This window comes from Schistocerca americana, chromosome 7 (genome assembly GCF_021461395.2).
Source record: "Schistocerca americana isolate TAMUIC-IGC-003095 chromosome 7, iqSchAmer2.1, whole genome shotgun sequence".
Lineage (NCBI taxonomy): Eukaryota > Metazoa > Arthropoda > Insecta > Orthoptera > Acrididae > Schistocerca > Schistocerca americana.
This window is the reverse complement of record NC_060125.1, coordinates 43,947,503-43,966,837: the sequence shown is the minus strand read 5'-3', so window position 1 is coordinate 43,966,837 and position 19,335 is coordinate 43,947,503. Positions and strand designations below refer to the sequence as shown.

Below are 19,335 nucleotides of genomic sequence, written 5' to 3'. Positions count from 1 at the left end.
TTGCTATTTCCATTACGTCACATTGATCAGAGAAACGGTAATTTACATCTGCAGCGGAACAAAATTACGTTCCGCCCAGCGTGGGGCTCGAACCCACGACCCTGAGATTAAGAGTCTCATGCTCTACCGACTGAGCTAGCCGGGCTGCGTCGGTGACTACGTGTCGGGTCGCACGACACACAGTTCTCGTTTCGGTGGGGTGGTCCCATACAGAATCTCTCCATGCTGCCTAATGTTTTCCTAGCGTCACACACGTCACGTACTTCAGTTTTATTTCATAATCATTTCTGAGAGGTACAGGAATTGCATGAAAACCTGCAGCGCTAGTGGTGTCAAAATTAACACACATATTTGATTTGACTCAGAAGCTGAACGGGTTACTTTCCGACGCTGTCTTAGATGCGCAAATGCCAGCCAAAACTCGCGGTGACGGCACTCAGCCGACCATTTCGCTAGATAACACCGTTCTGGCTGTGTGTGTATCAAGCTCAAGTGCATCTCCAAGCAGGAAATGGACAACAGCAACATTCAGACGATTTCGTACTGCTCAATAGCTACACTAAAACGGTGTGTTTCTTTTGCAGAATTGGAAAAACACGACCGTGACAGGATTCGAACCTGCAATCTTCGGATCCGAAGTCCGACGCCTTATCCATTAGGCCACACGGTCACTGGCCGCCAAGTATTCCTTACATTCGTGTCATCTCGAAACGCTCATACCGCTGAGGAATTGTGTTTTCGTTCTACACAGCCGCTGCCTCTTGCTGCTTCCCACCCATTCGTTACATGCAAGCCTTTACGAGACCGACCAAGTAGAGATTGGGAATCAAGACCACACACTTTGTGCATTCGAAATCGAAGGCAGGGCGTCCCTCGCCGCATTTGCTACGATGGCGATTTGCTACTTCTGCAGAAGCGGCGGCGTCGACGACGACGACGACGCTCGCGAGAGGCTCTGTGATATTTGAAAAACACATGTAAAAGATATAATTCAGACTGCCGCCTCCCACCCTACGCTGTACCGCTTTGGAAAATGCTTTATCTGCGACATTCGCCTCAATCACATCTGAGAGTAATTCTAAATAAAACACCTGTTGCTAATTGTTCGTCGTTCCAGACACTGCTTGCTATACGGCCACGACGCGCAACTGATTTCGAAAATTCGTTTGCCTCCTGTGAGGATCGAACTCACGACCCCTGGTTTACTAGACCAGTGCTCTGCCACTGAGCTAAAGAGGCGCGGCCTAGCGGTAGTTTTGCGTACTTCGTGCTTACGCTCGTCTGGATCATCAGGCTTAAGCTGACAACACTTCATATTACCGACTAATATTTGCAGCTATGGCGCACCATTACTGCTTGGCTACACATCTCACACGTAACCGATGTGCTCTCCAACCAACACCACTTACATTTCAGAACATGTCTTTGACACATGTCTACGAAATCACCTTCACCTTCAGATACACTTCCTTGCGACTGATGGAGACGTAGGCAAAGTTTTAAGTTGCTATTTCCATTACGTCACATTGATCAGAGAAACGGTAATTTACATCTGCAGCGGAACAAAATTACGTTCCGCCCAGCGTGGGGCTCGAACCCACGACCCTGAGATTAAGAGTCTCATGCTCTACCGACTGAGCTAGCCGGGCTGCGTCGGTGACTACGTGTCGGGTCGCACGACACACAGTTCTCGTTTCGGTGGGGTGGTCCCATACAGAATCTCTCCATGCTGCCTAATGTTTTCCTAGCGTCACACACGTCACGTACTTCAGTTTTATTTCATAATCATTTCTGAGAGGTACAGGAATTGCATGAAGACCTGCAGCGCTAGTGGTGTCAAAATTAACACACATATTTGATTTGACTCAGAAGCCGAACGGGTTACTTTCCGACGCTGTCTTAGATGCGCAAATGCCAGCCAAAACTCGCGGTGACGGCACTCAGCCGACCATTTCGCTAGATAACACCGTTCTGGCTGTGTGTGTATCAAGCTCAAGTGCATCTCCAAGCAGGAAATGGACAACAGCAACATTCAGACGATTTCGTACTGCTCAATAGCTACACTAAAACGGTGTGTTTCTTTTGCAGAATTGGAAAAACACGACCGTGACAGGATTCGAACCTGCAATCTTCGGATCCGAAGTCCGACGCCTTATCCATTAGGCCACACGGTCACTGGCCGCCAAGTATTCCTTACATTCGTGTCATCTCGAAACGCTCATACCGCTGAGGAATTGTGTTTTCGTTCTACACAGCCGCTGCCTCTTGCTGCTTCCCACCCATTCGTTACATGCAAGCCTTTACGAGACCGACCAAGTAGAGATTGGGAATCAAGACCACACACTTTGTGCATTCGAAATCGAAGGCAGGGCGTCCCTCGCCGCATTTGCTACGATGGCGATTTGCTACTTCTGCAGAAGCGGCGGCGTCGACGACGACGACGACGACGACGCTCGCGAGAGGCTCTGTGATATTTGAAAAACACATGTAAAAAATATAATTCAGACTGCCGCCTCCCACCCTACGCTGTACCGCTTTGGAAAATGCTTTATCTGCGACATTCGCCTCAATCACATCTGAGAGTAATTCTAAATAAAACACCTGTTGCTAATTGTTCGTCGTTCCAGACACTGCTTGCTATACGGCCACGACGCGCAACTGATTTCGAAAATTCGTTTGCCTCCTGTGAGGATCGAACTCACGACCCCTGGTTTACTAGACCAGTGCTCTGCCACTGAGCTAAAGAGGCGCGGCCTAGCGGTAGTTTTGCGTACTTCGTGCTTACGCTCGTCTGGATCATCAGGCTTAAGCTGACAACACTTCATATTACCGACTAATATTTGCAGCTATGGCGCACCATTACTGCTTGGCTACACATCTCACACGTAACCGATGTGCTCTCCAACCAACACCACTTACATTTCAGAACATGTCTTTGACACATGTCTACGAAATCACCTTCACCTTCAGATACACTTCCTTGCGACTGATGGAGACGTAGGCAAAGTTTTAAGTTGCTATTTCCATTACGTCACATTGATCAGAGAAACGGTAATTTACATCTGCAGCGGAACAAAATTACGTTCCGCCCAGCGTGGGGCTCGAACCCACGACCCTGAGATTAAGAGTCTCATGCTCTACCGACTGAGCTAGCCGGGCTGCGTCGGTGACTACGTGTCGGGTCGCACGACACACAGTTCTCGTTTCGGTGGGGTGGTCCCATACAGAATCTCTCCATGCTGCCTAATGTTTTCCTAGCGTCACACACGTCACGTACTTCAGTTTTATTTCATAATCATTTCTGAGAGGTACAGGAATTGCATGAAAACCTGCAGCGCTAGTGGTGTCAAAATTAACACACATATTTGATTTGACTCAGAAGCCGAACGGGTTACTTTCCGACGCTGTCTTAGATGCGCAAATGCCAGCCAAAACTCGCGGTGACGGCACTCAGCCGACCATTTCGCTAGATAACACCGTTCTGGCTGTGTGTGTATCAAGCTCAAGTGCATCTCCAAGCAGGAAATGGACAACAGCAACATTCAGACGATTTCGTACTGCTCAATAGCTACACTAAAACGGTGTGTTTCTTTTGCAGAATTGGAAAAACACGACCGTGACAGGATTCGAACCTGCAATCTTCGGATCCGAAGTCCGACGCCTTATCCATTAGGCCACACGGTCACTGGCCGCCAAGTATTCCTTACATTCGTGTCATCTCGAAACGCTCATACCGCTGAGGAATTGTGTTTTCGTTCTACACAGCCGCTGCCTCTTGCTGCTTCCCACCCATTCGTTACATGCAAGCCTTTACGAGACCGACCAAGTAGAGATTGGGAATCAAGACCACACACTTTGTGCATTCGAAATCGAAGGCAGGGCGTCCCTCGCCGCATTTGCTACGATGGCGATTTGCTACTTCTGCAGAAGCGGCGGCGTCGACGACGACGACGACGCTCGCGAGAGGCTCTGTGATATTTGAAAAACACATGTAAAAAATATAATTCAGACTGCCGCCTCCCACCCTACGCCGTACCGCTTTGGAAAATGCTTTATCTGCGACATTCGCCTCAATCACATCTGAGAGTAATTCTAAATAAAACACCTGTTGCTAATTGTTCGTCGTTCCAGACACTGCTTGCTATACGGCCACGACGCGCAACTGATTTCGAAAATTCGTTTGCCTCCTGTGAGGATCGAACTCACGACCCCTGGTTTACTAGACCAGTGCTCTGCCACTGAGCTAAAGAGGCGCGGCCTAGCGGTAGTTTTGCGTACTTCGTGCTTACGCTCGTCTGGATCATCAGGCTTAAGCTGACAACACTTCATATTACCGACTAATATTTGCAGCTATGGCGCACCATTACTGCTTGGCTACACATCTCACACGTAACCGATGTGCTCTCCAACCAACACCACTTACATTTCAGAACATGTCTTTGACACATGTCTACGAAATCACCTTCACCTTCAGATACACTTCCTTGCGACTGATGGAGACGTAGGCAAAGTTTTAAGTTGCTATTTCCATTACGTCACATTGATCAGAGAAACGGTAATTTACATCTGCAGCGGAACAAAATTACGTTCCGCCCAGCGTGGGGCTCGAACCCACGACCCTGAGATTAAGAGTCTCATGCTCTACCGACTGAGCTAGCCGGGCTGCGTCGGTGACTACGTGTCGGGTCGCACGACACACAGTTCTCGTTTCGGTGGGGTGGTCCCATACAGAATCTCTCCATGCTGCCTAATGTTTTCCTAGCGTCACACACGTCACGTACTTCAGTTTTATTTCACAATCATTTCTGAGAGGTACAGGAATTGCATGAAAACCTGCAGCGCTAGTGGTGTCAAAATTAACACACATATTTGAGTTGACTCAGAAGCCGAACGGGTTACTTTCCGACGCTGTCTTAGATGCGCAAATGCCAGCCAAAACTCGCGGTGACGGCACTCAGCCGACCATTTCGCTAGATAACACCGTTCTGGCTGTGTGTGTATCAAGCTCAAGTGCATCTCCAAGCAGGAAATGGACAACAGCAACATTCAGACGATTTCGTACTGCTCAATAGCTACACTAAAACGGTGTGTTTCTTTTGCAGAATTGGAAAAACACGACCGTGACAGGATTCGAACCTGCAATCTTCGGATCCGAAGTCCGACGCCTTATCCATTAGGCCACACGGTCACTGGCCGCCAAGTATTCCTTACATTCGTGTCATCTCGAAACGCTCATACCGCTGAGGAATTGTGTTTTCGTTCTACACAGCCGCTGCCTCTTGCTGCTTCCCACCCATTCGTTACATGCAAGCCTTTACGAGACCGACCAAGTAGAGATTGGGAATCAAGACCACACACTTTGTGCATTCGAAATCGAAGGCAGGGCGTCCCTCGCCGCATTTGCTACGATGGCGATTTGCTACTTCTGCAGAAGCGGCGGCGTCGACGACGACGACGACGCTCGCGAGAGGCTCTGTGATATTTGAAAAACACATGTAAAAAATATAATTCAGACTGCCGCCTCCCACCCTACGCCGTACCGCTTTGGAAAATGCTTTATCTGCGACATTCGCCTCAATCACATCTGAGAGTAATTCTAAATAAAACACCTGTTGCTAATTGTTCGTCGTTCCAGACACTGCTTGCTATACGGCCACGACGCGCAACTGATTTCGAAAATTCGTTTGCCTCCTGTGAGGATCGAACTCACGACCCCTGGTTTACTAGACCAGTGCTCTGCCACTGAGCTAAAGAGGCGCGGCCTAGCGGTAGTTTTGCGTACTTCGTGCTTACGCTCGTCTGGATCATCAGGCTTAAGCTGACAACACTTCATATTACCGACTAATATTTGCAGCTATGGCGCACCATTACTGCTTGGCTACACATCTCACACGTAACCGATGTGCTCTCCAACCAACACCACTTACATTTCAGAACATGTCTTTGACACATGTCTACGAAATCACCTTCACCTTCAGATACACTTCCTTGCGACTGATGGAGACGTAGGCAAAGTTTTAAGTTGCTATTTCCATTACGTCACATTGATCAGAGAAACGGTAATTTACATCTGCAGCGGAACAAAATTACGTTCCGCCCAGCGTGGGGCTCGAACCCACGACCCTGAGATTAAGAGTCTCATGCTCTACCGACTGAGCTAGCCGGGCTGCGTCGGTGACTACGTGTCGGGTCGCACGACACACAGTTCTCGTTTCGGTGGGGTGGTCCCATACAGAATCTCTCCATGCTGCCTAATGTTTTCCTAGCGTCACACACGTCACGTACTTCAGTTTTATTTCATAATCATTTCTGAGAGGTACAGGAATTGCATGAAAACCTGCAGCGCTAGTGGTGTCAAAATTAACACACATATTTGATTTGACTCAGAAGCTGAACGGGTTACTTTCCGACGCTGTCTTAGATGCGCAAATGCCAGCCAAAACTCGCGGTGACGGCACTCAGCCGACCATTTCGCTAGATAACACCGTTCTGGCTGTGTGTGTATCAAGCTCAAGTGCATCTCCAAGCAGGAAATGGACAACAGCAACATTCAGACGATTTCGTACTGCTCAATAGCTACACTAAAACGGTGTGTTTCTTTTGCAGAATTGGAAAAACACGACCGTGACAGGATTCGAACCTGCAATCTTCGGATCCGAAGTCCGACGCCTTATCCATTAGGCCACACGGTCACTGGCCGCCAAGTATTCCTTACATTCGTGTCATCTCGAAACGCTCATACCGCTGAGGAATTGTGTTTTCGTTCTACACAGCCGCTGCCTCTTGCTGCTTCCCACCCATTCGTTACATGCAAGCCTTTACGAGACCGACCAAGTAGAGATTGGGAATCAAGACCACACACTTTGTGCATTCGAAATCGAAGGCAGGGCGTCCCTCGCCGCATTTGCTACGATGGCGATTTGCTACTTCTGCAGAAGCGGCGGCGTCGACGACGACGACGACGCTCGCGAGAGGCTCTGTGATATTTGAAAAACACATGTAAAAGATATAATTCAGACTGCCGCCTCCCACCCTACGCTGTACCGCTTTGGAAAATGCTTTATCTGCGACATTCGCCTCAATCACATCTGAGAGTAATTCTAAATAAAACACCTGTTGCTAATTGTTCGTCGTTCCAGACACTGCTTGCTATACGGCCACGACGCGCAACTGATTTCGAAAATTCGTTTGCCTCCTGTGAGGATCGAACTCACGACCCCTGGTTTACTAGACCAGTGCTCTGCCACTGAGCTAAAGAGGCGCGGCCTAGCGGTAGTTTTGCGTACTTCGTGCTTACGCTCGTCTGGATCATCAGGCTTAAGCTGACAACACTTCATATTACCGACTAATATTTGCAGCTATGGCGCACCATTACTGCTTGGCTACACATCTCACACGTAACCGATGTGCTCTCCAACCAACACCACTTACATTTCAGAACATGTCTTTGACACATGTCTACGAAATCACCTTCACCTTCAGATACACTTCCTTGCGACTGATGGAGACGTAGGCAAAGTTTTAAGTTGCTATTTCCATTACGTCACATTGATCAGAGAAACGGTAATTTACATCTGCAGCGGAACAAAATTACGTTCCGCCCAGCGTGGGGCTCGAACCCACGACCCTGAGATTAAGAGTCTCATGCTCTACCGACTGAGCTAGCCGGGCTGCGTCGGTGACTACGTGTCGGGTCGCACGACACACAGTTCTCGTTTCGGTGGGGTGGTCCCATACAGAATCTCTCCATGCTGCCTAATGTTTTCCTAGCGTCACACACGTCACGTACTTCAGTTTTATTTCATAATCATTTCTGAGAGGTACAGGAATTGCATGAAGACCTGCAGCGCTAGTGGTGTCAAAATTAACACACATATTTGATTTGACTCAGAAGCCGAACGGGTTACTTTCCGACGCTGTCTTAGATGCGCAAATGCCAGCCAAAACTCGCGGTGACGGCACTCAGCCGACCATTTCGCTAGATAACACCGTTCTGGCTGTGTGTGTATCAAGCTCAAGTGCATCTCCAAGCAGGAAATGGACAACAGCAACATTCAGACGATTTCGTACTGCTCAATAGCTACACTAAAACGGTGTGTTTCTTTTGCAGAATTGGAAAAACACGACCGTGACAGGATTCGAACCTGCAATCTTCGGATCCGAAGTCCGACGCCTTATCCATTAGGCCACACGGTCACTGGCCGCCAAGTATTCCTTACATTCGTGTCATCTCGAAACGCTCATACCGCTGAGGAATTGTGTTTTCGTTCTACACAGCCGCTGCCTCTTGCTGCTTCCCACCCATTCGTTACATGCAAGCCTTTACGAGACCGACCAAGTAGAGATTGGGAATCAAGACCACACACTTTGTGCATTCGAAATCGAAGGCAGGGCGTCCCTCGCCGCATTTGCTACGATGGCGATTTGCTACTTCTGCAGAAGCGGCGGCGTCGACGACGACGACGACGACGACGCTCGCGAGAGGCTCTGTGATATTTGAAAAACACATGTAAAAAATATAATTCAGACTGCCGCCTCCCACCCTACGCTGTACCGCTTTGGAAAATGCTTTATCTGCGACATTCGCCTCAATCACATCTGAGAGTAATTCTAAATAAAACACCTGTTGCTAATTGTTCGTCGTTCCAGACACTGCTTGCTATACGGCCACGACGCGCAACTGATTTCGAAAATTCGTTTGCCTCCTGTGAGGATCGAACTCACGACCCCTGGTTTACTAGACCAGTGCTCTGCCACTGAGCTAAAGAGGCGCGGCCTAGCGGTAGTTTTGCGTACTTCGTGCTTACGCTCGTCTGGATCATCAGGCTTAAGCTGACAACACTTCATATTACCGACTAATATTTGCAGCTATGGCGCACCATTACTGCTTGGCTACACATCTCACACGTAACCGATGTGCTCTCCAACCAACACCACTTACATTTCAGAACATGTCTTTGACACATGTCTACGAAATCACCTTCACCTTCAGATACACTTCCTTGCGACTGATGGAGACGTAGGCAAAGTTTTAAGTTGCTATTTCCATTACGTCACATTGATCAGAGAAACGGTAATTTACATCTGCAGCGGAACAAAATTACGTTCCGCCCAGCGTGGGGCTCGAACCCACGACCCTGAGATTAAGAGTCTCATGCTCTACCGACTGAGCTAGCCGGGCTGCGTCGGTGACTACGTGTCGGGTCGCACGACACACAGTTCTCGTTTCGGTGGGGTGGTCCCATACAGAATCTCTCCATGCTGCCTAATGTTTTCCTAGCGTCACACACGTCACGTACTTCAGTTTTATTTCATAATCATTTCTGAGAGGTACAGGAATTGCATGAAAACCTGCAGCGCTAGTGGTGTCAAAATTAACACACATATTTGATTTGACTCAGAAGCCGAACGGGTTACTTTCCGACGCTGTCTTAGATGCGCAAATGCCAGCCAAAACTCGCGGTGACGGCACTCAGCCGACCATTTCGCTAGATAACACCGTTCTGGCTGTGTGTGTATCAAGCTCAAGTGCATCTCCAAGCAGGAAATGGACAACAGCAACATTCAGACGATTTCGTACTGCTCAATAGCTACACTAAAACGGTGTGTTTCTTTTGCAGAATTGGAAAAACACGACCGTGACAGGATTCGAACCTGCAATCTTCGGATCCGAAGTCCGACGCCTTATCCATTAGGCCACACGGTCACTGGCCGCCAAGTATTCCTTACATTCGTGTCATCTCGAAACGCTCATACCGCTGAGGAATTGTGTTTTCGTTCTACACAGCCGCTGCCTCTTGCTGCTTCCCACCCATTCGTTACATGCAAGCCTTTACGAGACCGACCAAGTAGAGATTGGGAATCAAGACCACACACTTTGTGCATTCGAAATCGAAGGCAGGGCGTCCCTCGCCGCATTTGCTACGATGGCGATTTGCTACTTCTGCAGAAGCGGCGGCGTCGACGACGACGACGACGCTCGCGAGAGGCTCTGTGATATTTGAAAAACACATGTAAAAAATATAATTCAGACTGCCGCCTCCCACCCTACGCCGTACCGCTTTGGAAAATGCTTTATCTGCGACATTCGCCTCAATCACATCTGAGAGTAATTCTAAATAAAACACCTGTTGCTAATTGTTCGTCGTTCCAGACACTGCTTGCTATACGGCCACGACGCGCAACTGATTTCGAAAATTCGTTTGCCTCCTGTGAGGATCGAACTCACGACCCCTGGTTTACTAGACCAGTGCTCTGCCACTGAGCTAAAGAGGCGCGGCCTAGCGGTAGTTTTGCGTACTTCGTGCTTACGCTCGTCTGGATCATCAGGCTTAAGCTGACAACACTTCATATTACCGACTAATATTTGCAGCTATGGCGCACCATTACTGCTTGGCTACACATCTCACACGTAACCGATGTGCTCTCCAACCAACACCACTTACATTTCAGAACATGTCTTTGACACATGTCTACGAAATCACCTTCACCTTCAGATACACTTCCTTGCGACTGATGGAGACGTAGGCAAAGTTTTAAGTTGCTATTTCCATTACGTCACATTGATCAGAGAAACGGTAATTTACATCTGCAGCGGAACAAAATTACGTTCCGCCCAGCGTGGGGCTCGAACCCACGACCCTGAGATTAAGAGTCTCATGCTCTACCGACTGAGCTAGCCGGGCTGCGTCGGTGACTACGTGTCGGGTCGCACGACACACAGTTCTCGTTTCGGTGGGGTGGTCCCATACAGAATCTCTCCATGCTGCCTAATGTTTTCCTAGCGTCACACACGTCACGTACTTCAGTTTTATTTCATAATCATTTCTGAGAGGTACAGGAATTGCATGAAAACCTGCAGCGCTAGTGGTGTCAAAATTAACACACATATTTGATTTGACTCAGAAGCCGAACGGGTTACTTTCCGACGCTGTCTTAGATGCGCAAATGCCAGCCAAAACTCGCGGTGACGGCACTCAGCCGACCATTTCGCTAGATAACACCGTTCTGGCTGTGTGTGTATCAAGCTCAAGTGCATCTCCAAGCAGGAAATGGACAACAGCAACATTCAGACGATTTCGTACTGCTCAATAGCTACACTAAAACGGTGTGTTTCTTTTGCAGAATTGGAAAAACACGACCGTGACAGGATTCGAACCTGCAATCTTCGGATCCGAAGTCCGACGCCTTATCCATTAGGCCACACGGTCACTGGCCGCCAAGTATTCCTTACATTCGTGTCATCTCGAAACGCTCATACCGCTGAGGAATTGTGTTTTCGTTCTACACAGCCGCTGCCTCTTGCTGCTTCCCACCCATTCGTTACATGCAAGCCTTTACGAGACCGACCAAGTAGAGATTGGGAATCAAGACCACACACTTTGTGCATTCGAAATCGAAGGCAGGGCGTCCCTCGCCGCATTTGCTACGATGGCGATTTGCTACTTCTGCAGAAGCGGCGGCGTCGACGACGACGACGACGCTCGCGAGAGGCTCTGTGATATTTGAAAAACACATGTAAAAAATATAATTCAGACTGCCGCCTCCCACCCTACGCCGTACCGCTTTGGAAAATGCTTTATCTGCGACATTCGCCTCAATCACATCTGAGAGTAATTCTAAATAAAACACCTGTTGCTAATTGTTCGTCGTTCCAGACACTGCTTGCTATACGGCCACGACGCGCAACTGATTTCGAAAATTCGTTTGCCTCCTGTGAGGATCGAACTCACGACCCCTGGTTTACTAGACCAGTGCTCTGCCACTGAGCTAAAGAGGCGCGGCCTAGCGGTAGTTTTGCGTACTTCGTGCTTACGCTCGTCTGGATCATCAGGCTTAAGCTGACAACACTTCATATTACCGACTAATATTTGCAGCTATGGCGCACCATTACTGCTTGGCTACACATCTCACACGTAACCGATGTGCTCTCCAACCAACACCACTTACATTTCAGAACATGTCTTTGACACATGTCTACGAAATCACCTTCACCTTCAGATACACTTCCTTGCGACTGATGGAGACGTAGGCAAAGTTTTAAGTTGCTATTTCCATTACGTCACATTGATCAGAGAAACGGTAATTTACATCTGCAGCGGAACAAAATTACGTTCCGCCCAGCGTGGGGCTCGAACCCACGACCCTGAGATTAAGAGTCTCATGCTCTACCGACTGAGCTAGCCGGGCTGCGTCGGTGACTACGTGTCGGGTCGCACGACACACAGTTCTCGTTTCGGTGGGGTGGTCCCATACAGAATCTCTCCATGCTGCCTAATGTTTTCCTAGCGTCACACACGTCACGTACTTCAGTTTTATTTCACAATCATTTCTGAGAGGTACAGGAATTGCATGAAAACCTGCAGCGCTAGTGGTGTCAAAATTAACACACATATTTGAGTTGACTCAGAAGCCGAACGGGTTACTTTCCGACGCTGTCTTAGATGCGCAAATGCCAGCCAAAACTCGCGGTGACGGCACTCAGCCGACCATTTCGCTAGATAACACCGTTCTGGCTGTGTGTGTATCAAGCTCAAGTGCATCTCCAAGCAGGAAATGGACAACAGCAACATTCAGACGATGTCGTACTGCTCAATAGCTACACTAAAACGGTGTGTTTCTTTTGCAGAATTGGAAAAACACGACCGTGACAGGATTCGAACCTGCAATCTTCGGATCCGAAGTCCGACGCCTTATCCATTAGGCCACACGGTCACTGGCCGCCAAGTATTCCTTACATTCGTGTCATCTCGAAACGCTCATACCGCTGAGGAATTGTGTTTTCGTTCTACACAGCCGCTGCCTCTTGCTGCTTCCCACCCATTCGTTACATGCAAGCCTTTACGAGACCGACCAAGTAGAGATTGGGAATCAAGACCACACACTTTGTGCATTCGAAATCGAAGGCAGGGCGTCCCTCGCCGCATTTGCTACGATGGCGATTTGCTACTTCTGCAGAAGCGGCGGCGTCGACGACGACGACGACGCTCGCGAGAGGCTCTGTGATATTTGAAAAACACATGTAAAAAATATAATTCAGACTGCCGCCTCCCACCCTACGCCGTACCGCTTTGGAAAATGCTTTATCTGCGACATTCGCCTCAATCACATCTGAGAGTAATTCTAAATAAAACACCTGTTGCTAATTGTTCGTCGTTCCAGACACTGCTTGCTATACGGCCACGACGCGCAACTGATTTCGAAAATTCGTTTGCCTCCTGTGAGGATCGAACTCACGACCCCTGGTTTACTAGACCAGTGCTCTGCCACTGAGCTAAAGAGGCGCGGCCTAGCGGTAGTTTTGCGTACTTCGTGCTTACGCTCGTCTGGATCATCAGGCTTAAGCTGACAACACTTCATATTACCGACTAATATTTGCAGCTATGGCGCACCATTACTGCTTGGCTACACATCTCACACGTAACCGATGTGCTCTCCAACCAACACCACTTACATTTCAGAACATGTCTTTGACACATGTCTACGAAATCACCTTCACCTTCAGATACACTTCCTTGCGACTGATGGAGACGTAGGCAAAGTTTTAAGTTGCTATTTCCATTACGTCACATTGATCAGAGAAACGGTAATTTACATCTGCAGCGGAACAAAATTACGTTCCGCCCAGCGTGGGGCTCGAACCCACGACCCTGAGATTAAGAGTCTCATGCTCTACCGACTGAGCTAGCCGGGCTGCGTCGGTGACTACGTGTCGGGTCGCACGACACACAGTTCTCGTTTCGGTGGGGTGGTCCCATACAGAATCTCTCCATGCTGCCTAATGTTTTCCTAGCGTCACACACGTCACGTACTTCAGTTTTATTTCATAATCATTTCTGAGAGGTACAGGAATTGCATGAAAACCTGCAGCGCTAGTGGTGTCAAAATTAACACACATATTTGATTTGACTCAGAAGCCGAACGGGTTACTTTCCGACGCTGTCTTAGATGCGCAAATGCCAGCCAAAACTCGCGGTGACGGCACTCAGCCGACCATTTCGCTAGATAACACCGTTCTGGCTGTGTGTGTATCAAGCTCAAGTGCATCTCCAAGCAGGAAATGGACAACAGCAACATTCAGACGATTTCGTACTGCTCAATAGCTACACTAAAACGGTGTGTTTCTTTTGCAGAATTGGAAAAACACGACCGTGACAGGATTCGAAACTGCAATCTTCGGATCCGAAGTCCGACGCCTTATCCATTAGGCCACACGGTCACTGGCCGCCAAGTATTCCTTACATTCGTGTCATCTCGAAACGCTCATACCGCTGAGGAATTGTGTTTTCGTTCTACACAGCCGCTGCATCTTGCTGCTTCCCACCCATTCGTTACATGCAAGCCTTTACGAGACCGACCAAGTAGAGATTGGGAATCAAGACCACACACTTTGTGCATTCGAAATCGAAGGCAGGGCGTCCCTCGCCGCATTTGCTACGATGGCGATTTGCTACTTCTGCAGAAGCGGCGGCGTCGACGACGACGACGACGACGCTCGCGAGAGGCTCTGTGATATTTGAAAAACACATGTAAAAAATATAATTCAGACTGCCGCCTCCCACCCTACGCCGTACCGCTTTGGAAAATGCTTTATCTGCGACATTCGCCTCAATCACATCTGAGAGTAATTCTAAATAAAACACCTGTTGCTAATTGTTCGTCGTTCCAGACACTGCTTGCTATACGGCCACGACGCGCAACTGATTTCGAAAATTCGTTTGCCTCCTGTGAGGATCGAACTCACGACCCCTGGTTTACTAGACCAGTGCTCTGCCACTGAGCTAAAGAGGCGCGGCCTAGCGGTAGTTTTGCGTACTTCGTGCTTACGCTCGTCTGGATCATCAGGCTTAAGCTGACAACACTTCATATTACCGACTAATATTTGCAGCTATGGCGCACCATTACTGCTTGGCTACACATCTCACACGTAACCGATGTGCTCTCCAACCAACACCACTTACATTTCAGAACATGTCTTTGACACATGTCTACGAAATCACCTTCACCTTCAGATACACTTCCTTGCGACTGATGGAGACGTAGGCAAAGTTTTAAGTTGCTATTTCCATTACGTCACATTGATCAGAGAAACGGTAATTTACATCTGCAGCGGAACAAAATTACGTTCCGCCCAGCGTGGGGCTCGAACCCACGACCCTGAGATTAAGAGTCTCATGCTCTACCGACTGAGCTAGCCGGGCTGCGTCGGTGACTACGTGTCGGGTCGCACGACACACAGTTCTCGTTTCGGTGGGGTGGTCCCATACAGAATCTCTCCATGCTGCCTAATGTTTTCCTAGCGTCACACACGTCACGTACTTCAGTTTTATTTCATAATCATTTCTGAGAGGTACAGGAATTGCATGAAAACCTGCAGCGCTAGTGGTGTCAAAATTAACACACATATTTGATTTGACTCAGAAGCCGAACGGGTTACTTTCCGACGCTGTCTTAGATGCGCAAATGCCAGCCAAAACTCGCGGTGACGGCACTCAGCCGACCATTTCGCTAGATAACACCGTTCTGGCTGTGTGTGTATCAAGCTCAAGTGCATCTCCAAGCAGGAAATGGACAACAGCAACATTCAGACGATTTCGTACTGCTCAATAGCTACACTAAAACGGTGTGTTTCTTTTGCAGAATTGGAAAAACACGACCGTGACAGGATTCGAAACTGCAATCTTCGGATCCGAAGTCCGACGCCTTATCCATTAGGCCACACGGTCACTGGCCGCCAAGTATTCCTTACATTCGTGTCATCTCGAAACGCTCATACCGCTGAGGAATTGTGTTTTCGTTCTACACAGCCGCTGCATCTTGCTGCTTCCCACCCATTCGTTACATGCAAGCCTTTACGAGACCGACCAAGTAGAGATTGGGAATCAAGACCACACACTTTGTGCATTCGAAATCGAAGGCAGGGCGTCCCTCGCCGCATTTGCTACGATGGCGATTTGCTACTTCTGCAGAAGCGGCGGCGTCGACGACGACGACGACGACGCTCGCGAGAGGCTCTGTGATATTTGAAAAACACATGTAAAAAATATAATTCAGACTGCCGCCTCCCACCCTACGCCGTACCGCTTTGGAAAATGCTTTATCTGCGACATTCGCCTCAATCACATCTGAGAGTAATTCTAAATAAAACACCTGTTGCTAATTGTTCGTCGTTCCAGACACTGCTTGCTATACGGCCACGACGCGCAACTGATTTCGAAAATTCGTTTGCCTCCTGTGAGGATCGAACTCACGACCCCTGGTTTACTAGACCAGTGCTCTGCCACTGAGCTAAAGAGGCGCGGCCTAGCGGTAGTTTTGCGTACTTCGTGCTTACGCTCGTCTGGATCATCAGGCTTAAGCTGACAACACTTCATATTACCGACTAATATTTGCAGCTATGGCGCACCATTACTGCTTGGCTACACATCTCACACGTAACCGATGTGCTCTCCAACCAACACCACTTACATTTCAGAACATGTCTTTGACACATGTCTACGAAATCACCTTCACCTTCAGATACACTTCCTTGCGACTGATGGAGACGTAGGCAAAGTTTTAAGTTGCTATTTCCATTACGTCACATTGATCAGAGAAACGGTAATTTACATCTGCAGCGGAACAAAATTACGTTCCGCCCAGCGTGGGGCTCGAACCCACGACCCTGAGATTAAGAGTCTCATGCTCTACCGACTGAGCTAGCCGGGCTGCGTCGGTGACTACGTGTCGGGTCGCACGACACACAGTTCTCGTTTCGGTGGGGTGGTCCCATACAGAATCTCTCCATGCTGCCTAATGTTTTCCTAGCGTCACACACGTCACGTACTTCAGTTTTATTTCACAATCATTTCTGAGAGGTACAGGAATTGCATGAAAACCTGCAGCGCTAGTGGTGTCAAAATTAACACACATATTTGAGTTGACTCAGAAGCCGAACGGGTTACTTTCCGACGCTGTCTTAGATGCGCAAATGCCAGCCAAAACTCGCGGTGACGGCACTCAGCCGACCATTTCGCTAGATAACACCGTTCTGGCTGTGTGTGTATCAAGCTCAAGTGCATCTCCAAGCAGGAAATGGACAACAGCAACATTCAGACGATTTCGTACTGCTCAATAGCTACACTAAAACGGTGTGTTTCTTTTGCAGAATTGGAAAAACACGACCGTGACAGGATTCGAACCTGCAATCTTCGGATCCGAAGTCCGACGCCTTATCCATTAGGCCACACGGTCAGTGGCCCCCAAGTATTCCTTACATTCGTGTCATCTCGAAACGCTCATACCGCTGAGGAATTGTGTTTTCGTTCTACACAGCCGCTGCCTCTTGCTGCTTCCCACCCATTCGTTACATGCAAGCCTTTACGAGACCGACCAAGTAGAGATTGGGAATCAAGACCACACACTTTGTGCATTCGAAATCGAAGGCAGGGCGTCCCTCGCCGCATTTGCTACGATGGCGATTTGCTACTTCTGCAGAAGCGGCGGCGTCGACGACGACGCTCGCGAGAGGCTCTGTGATATTTGAAAAACACATGTAAAAAATATAATTCAGACTGCCGCCTCCCACCCTACGCTGTACCGCTTTGGAAAATGCTTTATCTGCGACATTCGCCTCAATCACATCTGAGAGTAATTCTAAATAAAACACCTGTTGCTAATTGTTCGTCGTTCCAGACACTGCTTGCTATACGGCCACGACGCGCAACTGATTTCGAAAACTCGTTTGCCTCCTGTGAGGATCGAACTCACGACCCCTGGTTTACTAGACCAGTGCTCTGCCACTGAGCTAAAGAGGCGCGGCCTAGCGGTAGTTTTGCGTACTTCGTGCTTACGCTCGTCTGGATCATCAGGCTTAAGCTGACAACACTTCATATTACCGACTAATATTTGCAGCTATGGCGCACCATTACTGCTTGGCTACACATCTCACACGTAACCGATGTGCTCTCCAACCAACACCACTTACATTTCAGAACATGTCTTTGACACATGTCTACGAAATCACCTTCACCTTCAGATACACTTCCTTGCGACTGATGGAGACGTAGGCAAAGTTTTAAGTTGCTATTTCCATTACGTCACATTGATCAGAGAAACGGTAATTTACATCTGCAGCGGAACAAAATTACGTTCCGCCCAGCGTGGGGCTCGAACCCACGACCCTGAGATTAAGAGTCTCATGCTCTACCGACTGAGCTAGCCGGGTTGCGTCGGTGACTACGTGTCGGGTCGCACGACACACAGTTCTCGTTTCGGTGGGGTGGTCCCATACAGAATCTCTCCATGCTGCCTAATGTTTTCCTAGCGTCACACACGTCACGTACTTCAGTTTTATTTCATAATCATTTCTGAGAGGTACAGGAATTGCATGAAAACCTGCAGCGCTAGTGGTGTCAAAATTAACACACATATTTGAGTTGACTCAGAAGCCGAACGGGTTACTTTCCGACGCTGTCTTAGATGCGCAAATGCCAGCCAAAACTCGCGGTGACGGCACTCAGCCGACCATTTCGCTAGATAACACCGTTCTGGCTGTGTGTGTATCAAGCTCAAGTGCATCTCCAAGCAGGAAATGGACAACAGCAACATTCAGACGATTTCGTACTGCTCAATAGCTACACTAAAACGGTGTGTTTCTTTTGCAGAATTGGAAAAACACGACCGTGACAGGATTCGAACCTGCAATCTTCGGATCCGAAGTCCGACGCCTTATCCATTAGGCCACACGGTCACTGGCCCCCAAGTATTCCTTACATTCGTGTCATCTCGAAACGCTCATACCGCTGAGGAATTGTGTTTTCGTTCTACACAGCCGCTGCCTCTTGCTGCTTCCCACCCATTCGTTACATGCAAGCCTTTACGAGACCGACCAAGTAGAGATTGGGAATCAAGACCACACACTTTGTGCATTCGAAATCGAAGGCAGGGCGTCCCTCGCCGCATTTGCTACGATGGCGATTTGCTACTTCTGCAGAAGCGGCGGCGTCGACGACGACGACGACGACGACGACGCTCGCGAGAGGCTCTGTGATATTTGAAAAACACATGTAAAAAATATAATTCAGACTGCCGCCTCCCACCCTACGCTGTACCGCTTTGGAAAATGCTTTATCTGCGACATTCGCCTCAATCACATCTGAGAGTAATTCTAAATAAAACACCTGTTGCTAATTGTTCGTCGTTCCAGACACTGCTTGCTATACGGCCACGACGCGCAACTGATTTCGAAAATTCGTTTGCCTCCTGTGAGGATCGAACTCACGACCCCTGGTTTACTAGACCAGTGCTCTGCCACTTTTTTTTTTTTTTTTTTTTTTTTTTTTCTCTTTTCTTTTT

The 19,335-nt window shown here is 48.6% G+C and overlaps 38 non-coding genes across 38 annotated transcripts; all 38 read right to left on the bottom strand.

The window, feature by feature from the left end:
* Positions 1-72: 72 nt before the first annotated feature.
* Positions 73-145, bottom strand: Trnak-cuu. Its single transcript has one exon. It is a non-coding gene; the product is annotated as a tRNA-Lys (tRNA).
* Positions 146-597: 452 nt separating this feature from the next.
* On the bottom strand, positions 598-670 carry Trnar-ucg. Its single transcript has one exon. It is a non-coding gene; the product is annotated as a tRNA-Arg (tRNA).
* A 497-nt stretch (positions 671-1,167) lies between these two features.
* Trnat-agu lies at positions 1,168-1,239 on the bottom strand. Its single transcript has one exon. It is a non-coding gene; the product is annotated as a tRNA-Thr (tRNA).
* A 337-nt stretch (positions 1,240-1,576) lies between these two features.
* Positions 1,577-1,649, bottom strand: Trnak-cuu. The gene has a single exon. It is a non-coding gene; the product is annotated as a tRNA-Lys (tRNA).
* A 452-nt stretch (positions 1,650-2,101) lies between these two features.
* Positions 2,102-2,174, bottom strand: Trnar-ucg. The gene has a single exon. It is a non-coding gene; the product is annotated as a tRNA-Arg (tRNA).
* A 503-nt stretch (positions 2,175-2,677) lies between these two features.
* Trnat-agu lies at positions 2,678-2,749 on the bottom strand. Its single transcript has one exon. It is a non-coding gene; the product is annotated as a tRNA-Thr (tRNA).
* Positions 2,750-3,086: 337 nt separating this feature from the next.
* On the bottom strand, positions 3,087-3,159 carry Trnak-cuu. Its single transcript has one exon. It is a non-coding gene; the product is annotated as a tRNA-Lys (tRNA).
* A 452-nt stretch (positions 3,160-3,611) lies between these two features.
* Trnar-ucg lies at positions 3,612-3,684 on the bottom strand. The gene has a single exon. It is a non-coding gene; the product is annotated as a tRNA-Arg (tRNA).
* A 497-nt stretch (positions 3,685-4,181) lies between these two features.
* Trnat-agu lies at positions 4,182-4,253 on the bottom strand. Its single transcript has one exon. It is a non-coding gene; the product is annotated as a tRNA-Thr (tRNA).
* Positions 4,254-4,590: 337 nt separating this feature from the next.
* On the bottom strand, positions 4,591-4,663 carry Trnak-cuu. The gene has a single exon. It is a non-coding gene; the product is annotated as a tRNA-Lys (tRNA).
* Positions 4,664-5,115: 452 nt separating this feature from the next.
* Positions 5,116-5,188, bottom strand: Trnar-ucg. Its single transcript has one exon. It is a non-coding gene; the product is annotated as a tRNA-Arg (tRNA).
* Positions 5,189-5,685: 497 nt separating this feature from the next.
* Positions 5,686-5,757, bottom strand: Trnat-agu. The gene has a single exon. It is a non-coding gene; the product is annotated as a tRNA-Thr (tRNA).
* Positions 5,758-6,094: 337 nt separating this feature from the next.
* On the bottom strand, positions 6,095-6,167 carry Trnak-cuu. The gene has a single exon. It is a non-coding gene; the product is annotated as a tRNA-Lys (tRNA).
* Positions 6,168-6,619: 452 nt separating this feature from the next.
* Trnar-ucg lies at positions 6,620-6,692 on the bottom strand. The gene has a single exon. It is a non-coding gene; the product is annotated as a tRNA-Arg (tRNA).
* A 497-nt stretch (positions 6,693-7,189) lies between these two features.
* On the bottom strand, positions 7,190-7,261 carry Trnat-agu. Its single transcript has one exon. It is a non-coding gene; the product is annotated as a tRNA-Thr (tRNA).
* A 337-nt stretch (positions 7,262-7,598) lies between these two features.
* On the bottom strand, positions 7,599-7,671 carry Trnak-cuu. Its single transcript has one exon. It is a non-coding gene; the product is annotated as a tRNA-Lys (tRNA).
* A 452-nt stretch (positions 7,672-8,123) lies between these two features.
* Positions 8,124-8,196, bottom strand: Trnar-ucg. Its single transcript has one exon. It is a non-coding gene; the product is annotated as a tRNA-Arg (tRNA).
* A 503-nt stretch (positions 8,197-8,699) lies between these two features.
* Trnat-agu lies at positions 8,700-8,771 on the bottom strand. Its single transcript has one exon. It is a non-coding gene; the product is annotated as a tRNA-Thr (tRNA).
* A 337-nt stretch (positions 8,772-9,108) lies between these two features.
* Trnak-cuu lies at positions 9,109-9,181 on the bottom strand. Its single transcript has one exon. It is a non-coding gene; the product is annotated as a tRNA-Lys (tRNA).
* Positions 9,182-9,633: 452 nt separating this feature from the next.
* On the bottom strand, positions 9,634-9,706 carry Trnar-ucg. The gene has a single exon. It is a non-coding gene; the product is annotated as a tRNA-Arg (tRNA).
* A 497-nt stretch (positions 9,707-10,203) lies between these two features.
* Positions 10,204-10,275, bottom strand: Trnat-agu. The gene has a single exon. It is a non-coding gene; the product is annotated as a tRNA-Thr (tRNA).
* Positions 10,276-10,612: 337 nt separating this feature from the next.
* On the bottom strand, positions 10,613-10,685 carry Trnak-cuu. The gene has a single exon. It is a non-coding gene; the product is annotated as a tRNA-Lys (tRNA).
* Positions 10,686-11,137: 452 nt separating this feature from the next.
* Trnar-ucg lies at positions 11,138-11,210 on the bottom strand. Its single transcript has one exon. It is a non-coding gene; the product is annotated as a tRNA-Arg (tRNA).
* Positions 11,211-11,707: 497 nt separating this feature from the next.
* Trnat-agu lies at positions 11,708-11,779 on the bottom strand. The gene has a single exon. It is a non-coding gene; the product is annotated as a tRNA-Thr (tRNA).
* A 337-nt stretch (positions 11,780-12,116) lies between these two features.
* Trnak-cuu lies at positions 12,117-12,189 on the bottom strand. The gene has a single exon. It is a non-coding gene; the product is annotated as a tRNA-Lys (tRNA).
* Positions 12,190-12,641: 452 nt separating this feature from the next.
* Trnar-ucg lies at positions 12,642-12,714 on the bottom strand. The gene has a single exon. It is a non-coding gene; the product is annotated as a tRNA-Arg (tRNA).
* A 497-nt stretch (positions 12,715-13,211) lies between these two features.
* On the bottom strand, positions 13,212-13,283 carry Trnat-agu. Its single transcript has one exon. It is a non-coding gene; the product is annotated as a tRNA-Thr (tRNA).
* Positions 13,284-13,620: 337 nt separating this feature from the next.
* On the bottom strand, positions 13,621-13,693 carry Trnak-cuu. Its single transcript has one exon. It is a non-coding gene; the product is annotated as a tRNA-Lys (tRNA).
* Positions 13,694-14,145: 452 nt separating this feature from the next.
* Positions 14,146-14,218, bottom strand: Trnar-ucg. The gene has a single exon. It is a non-coding gene; the product is annotated as a tRNA-Arg (tRNA).
* Positions 14,219-14,718: 500 nt separating this feature from the next.
* Trnat-agu lies at positions 14,719-14,790 on the bottom strand. The gene has a single exon. It is a non-coding gene; the product is annotated as a tRNA-Thr (tRNA).
* A 337-nt stretch (positions 14,791-15,127) lies between these two features.
* Trnak-cuu lies at positions 15,128-15,200 on the bottom strand. The gene has a single exon. It is a non-coding gene; the product is annotated as a tRNA-Lys (tRNA).
* A 452-nt stretch (positions 15,201-15,652) lies between these two features.
* Trnar-ucg lies at positions 15,653-15,725 on the bottom strand. Its single transcript has one exon. It is a non-coding gene; the product is annotated as a tRNA-Arg (tRNA).
* A 500-nt stretch (positions 15,726-16,225) lies between these two features.
* On the bottom strand, positions 16,226-16,297 carry Trnat-agu. Its single transcript has one exon. It is a non-coding gene; the product is annotated as a tRNA-Thr (tRNA).
* A 337-nt stretch (positions 16,298-16,634) lies between these two features.
* On the bottom strand, positions 16,635-16,707 carry Trnak-cuu. The gene has a single exon. It is a non-coding gene; the product is annotated as a tRNA-Lys (tRNA).
* A 452-nt stretch (positions 16,708-17,159) lies between these two features.
* Positions 17,160-17,232, bottom strand: Trnar-ucg. The gene has a single exon. It is a non-coding gene; the product is annotated as a tRNA-Arg (tRNA).
* Positions 17,233-17,723: 491 nt separating this feature from the next.
* On the bottom strand, positions 17,724-17,795 carry Trnat-agu. The gene has a single exon. It is a non-coding gene; the product is annotated as a tRNA-Thr (tRNA).
* Positions 17,796-18,132: 337 nt separating this feature from the next.
* Positions 18,133-18,205, bottom strand: Trnak-cuu. The gene has a single exon. It is a non-coding gene; the product is annotated as a tRNA-Lys (tRNA).
* A 452-nt stretch (positions 18,206-18,657) lies between these two features.
* Trnar-ucg lies at positions 18,658-18,730 on the bottom strand. Its single transcript has one exon. It is a non-coding gene; the product is annotated as a tRNA-Arg (tRNA).
* Positions 18,731-19,335: the final 605 nt, after the last annotated feature.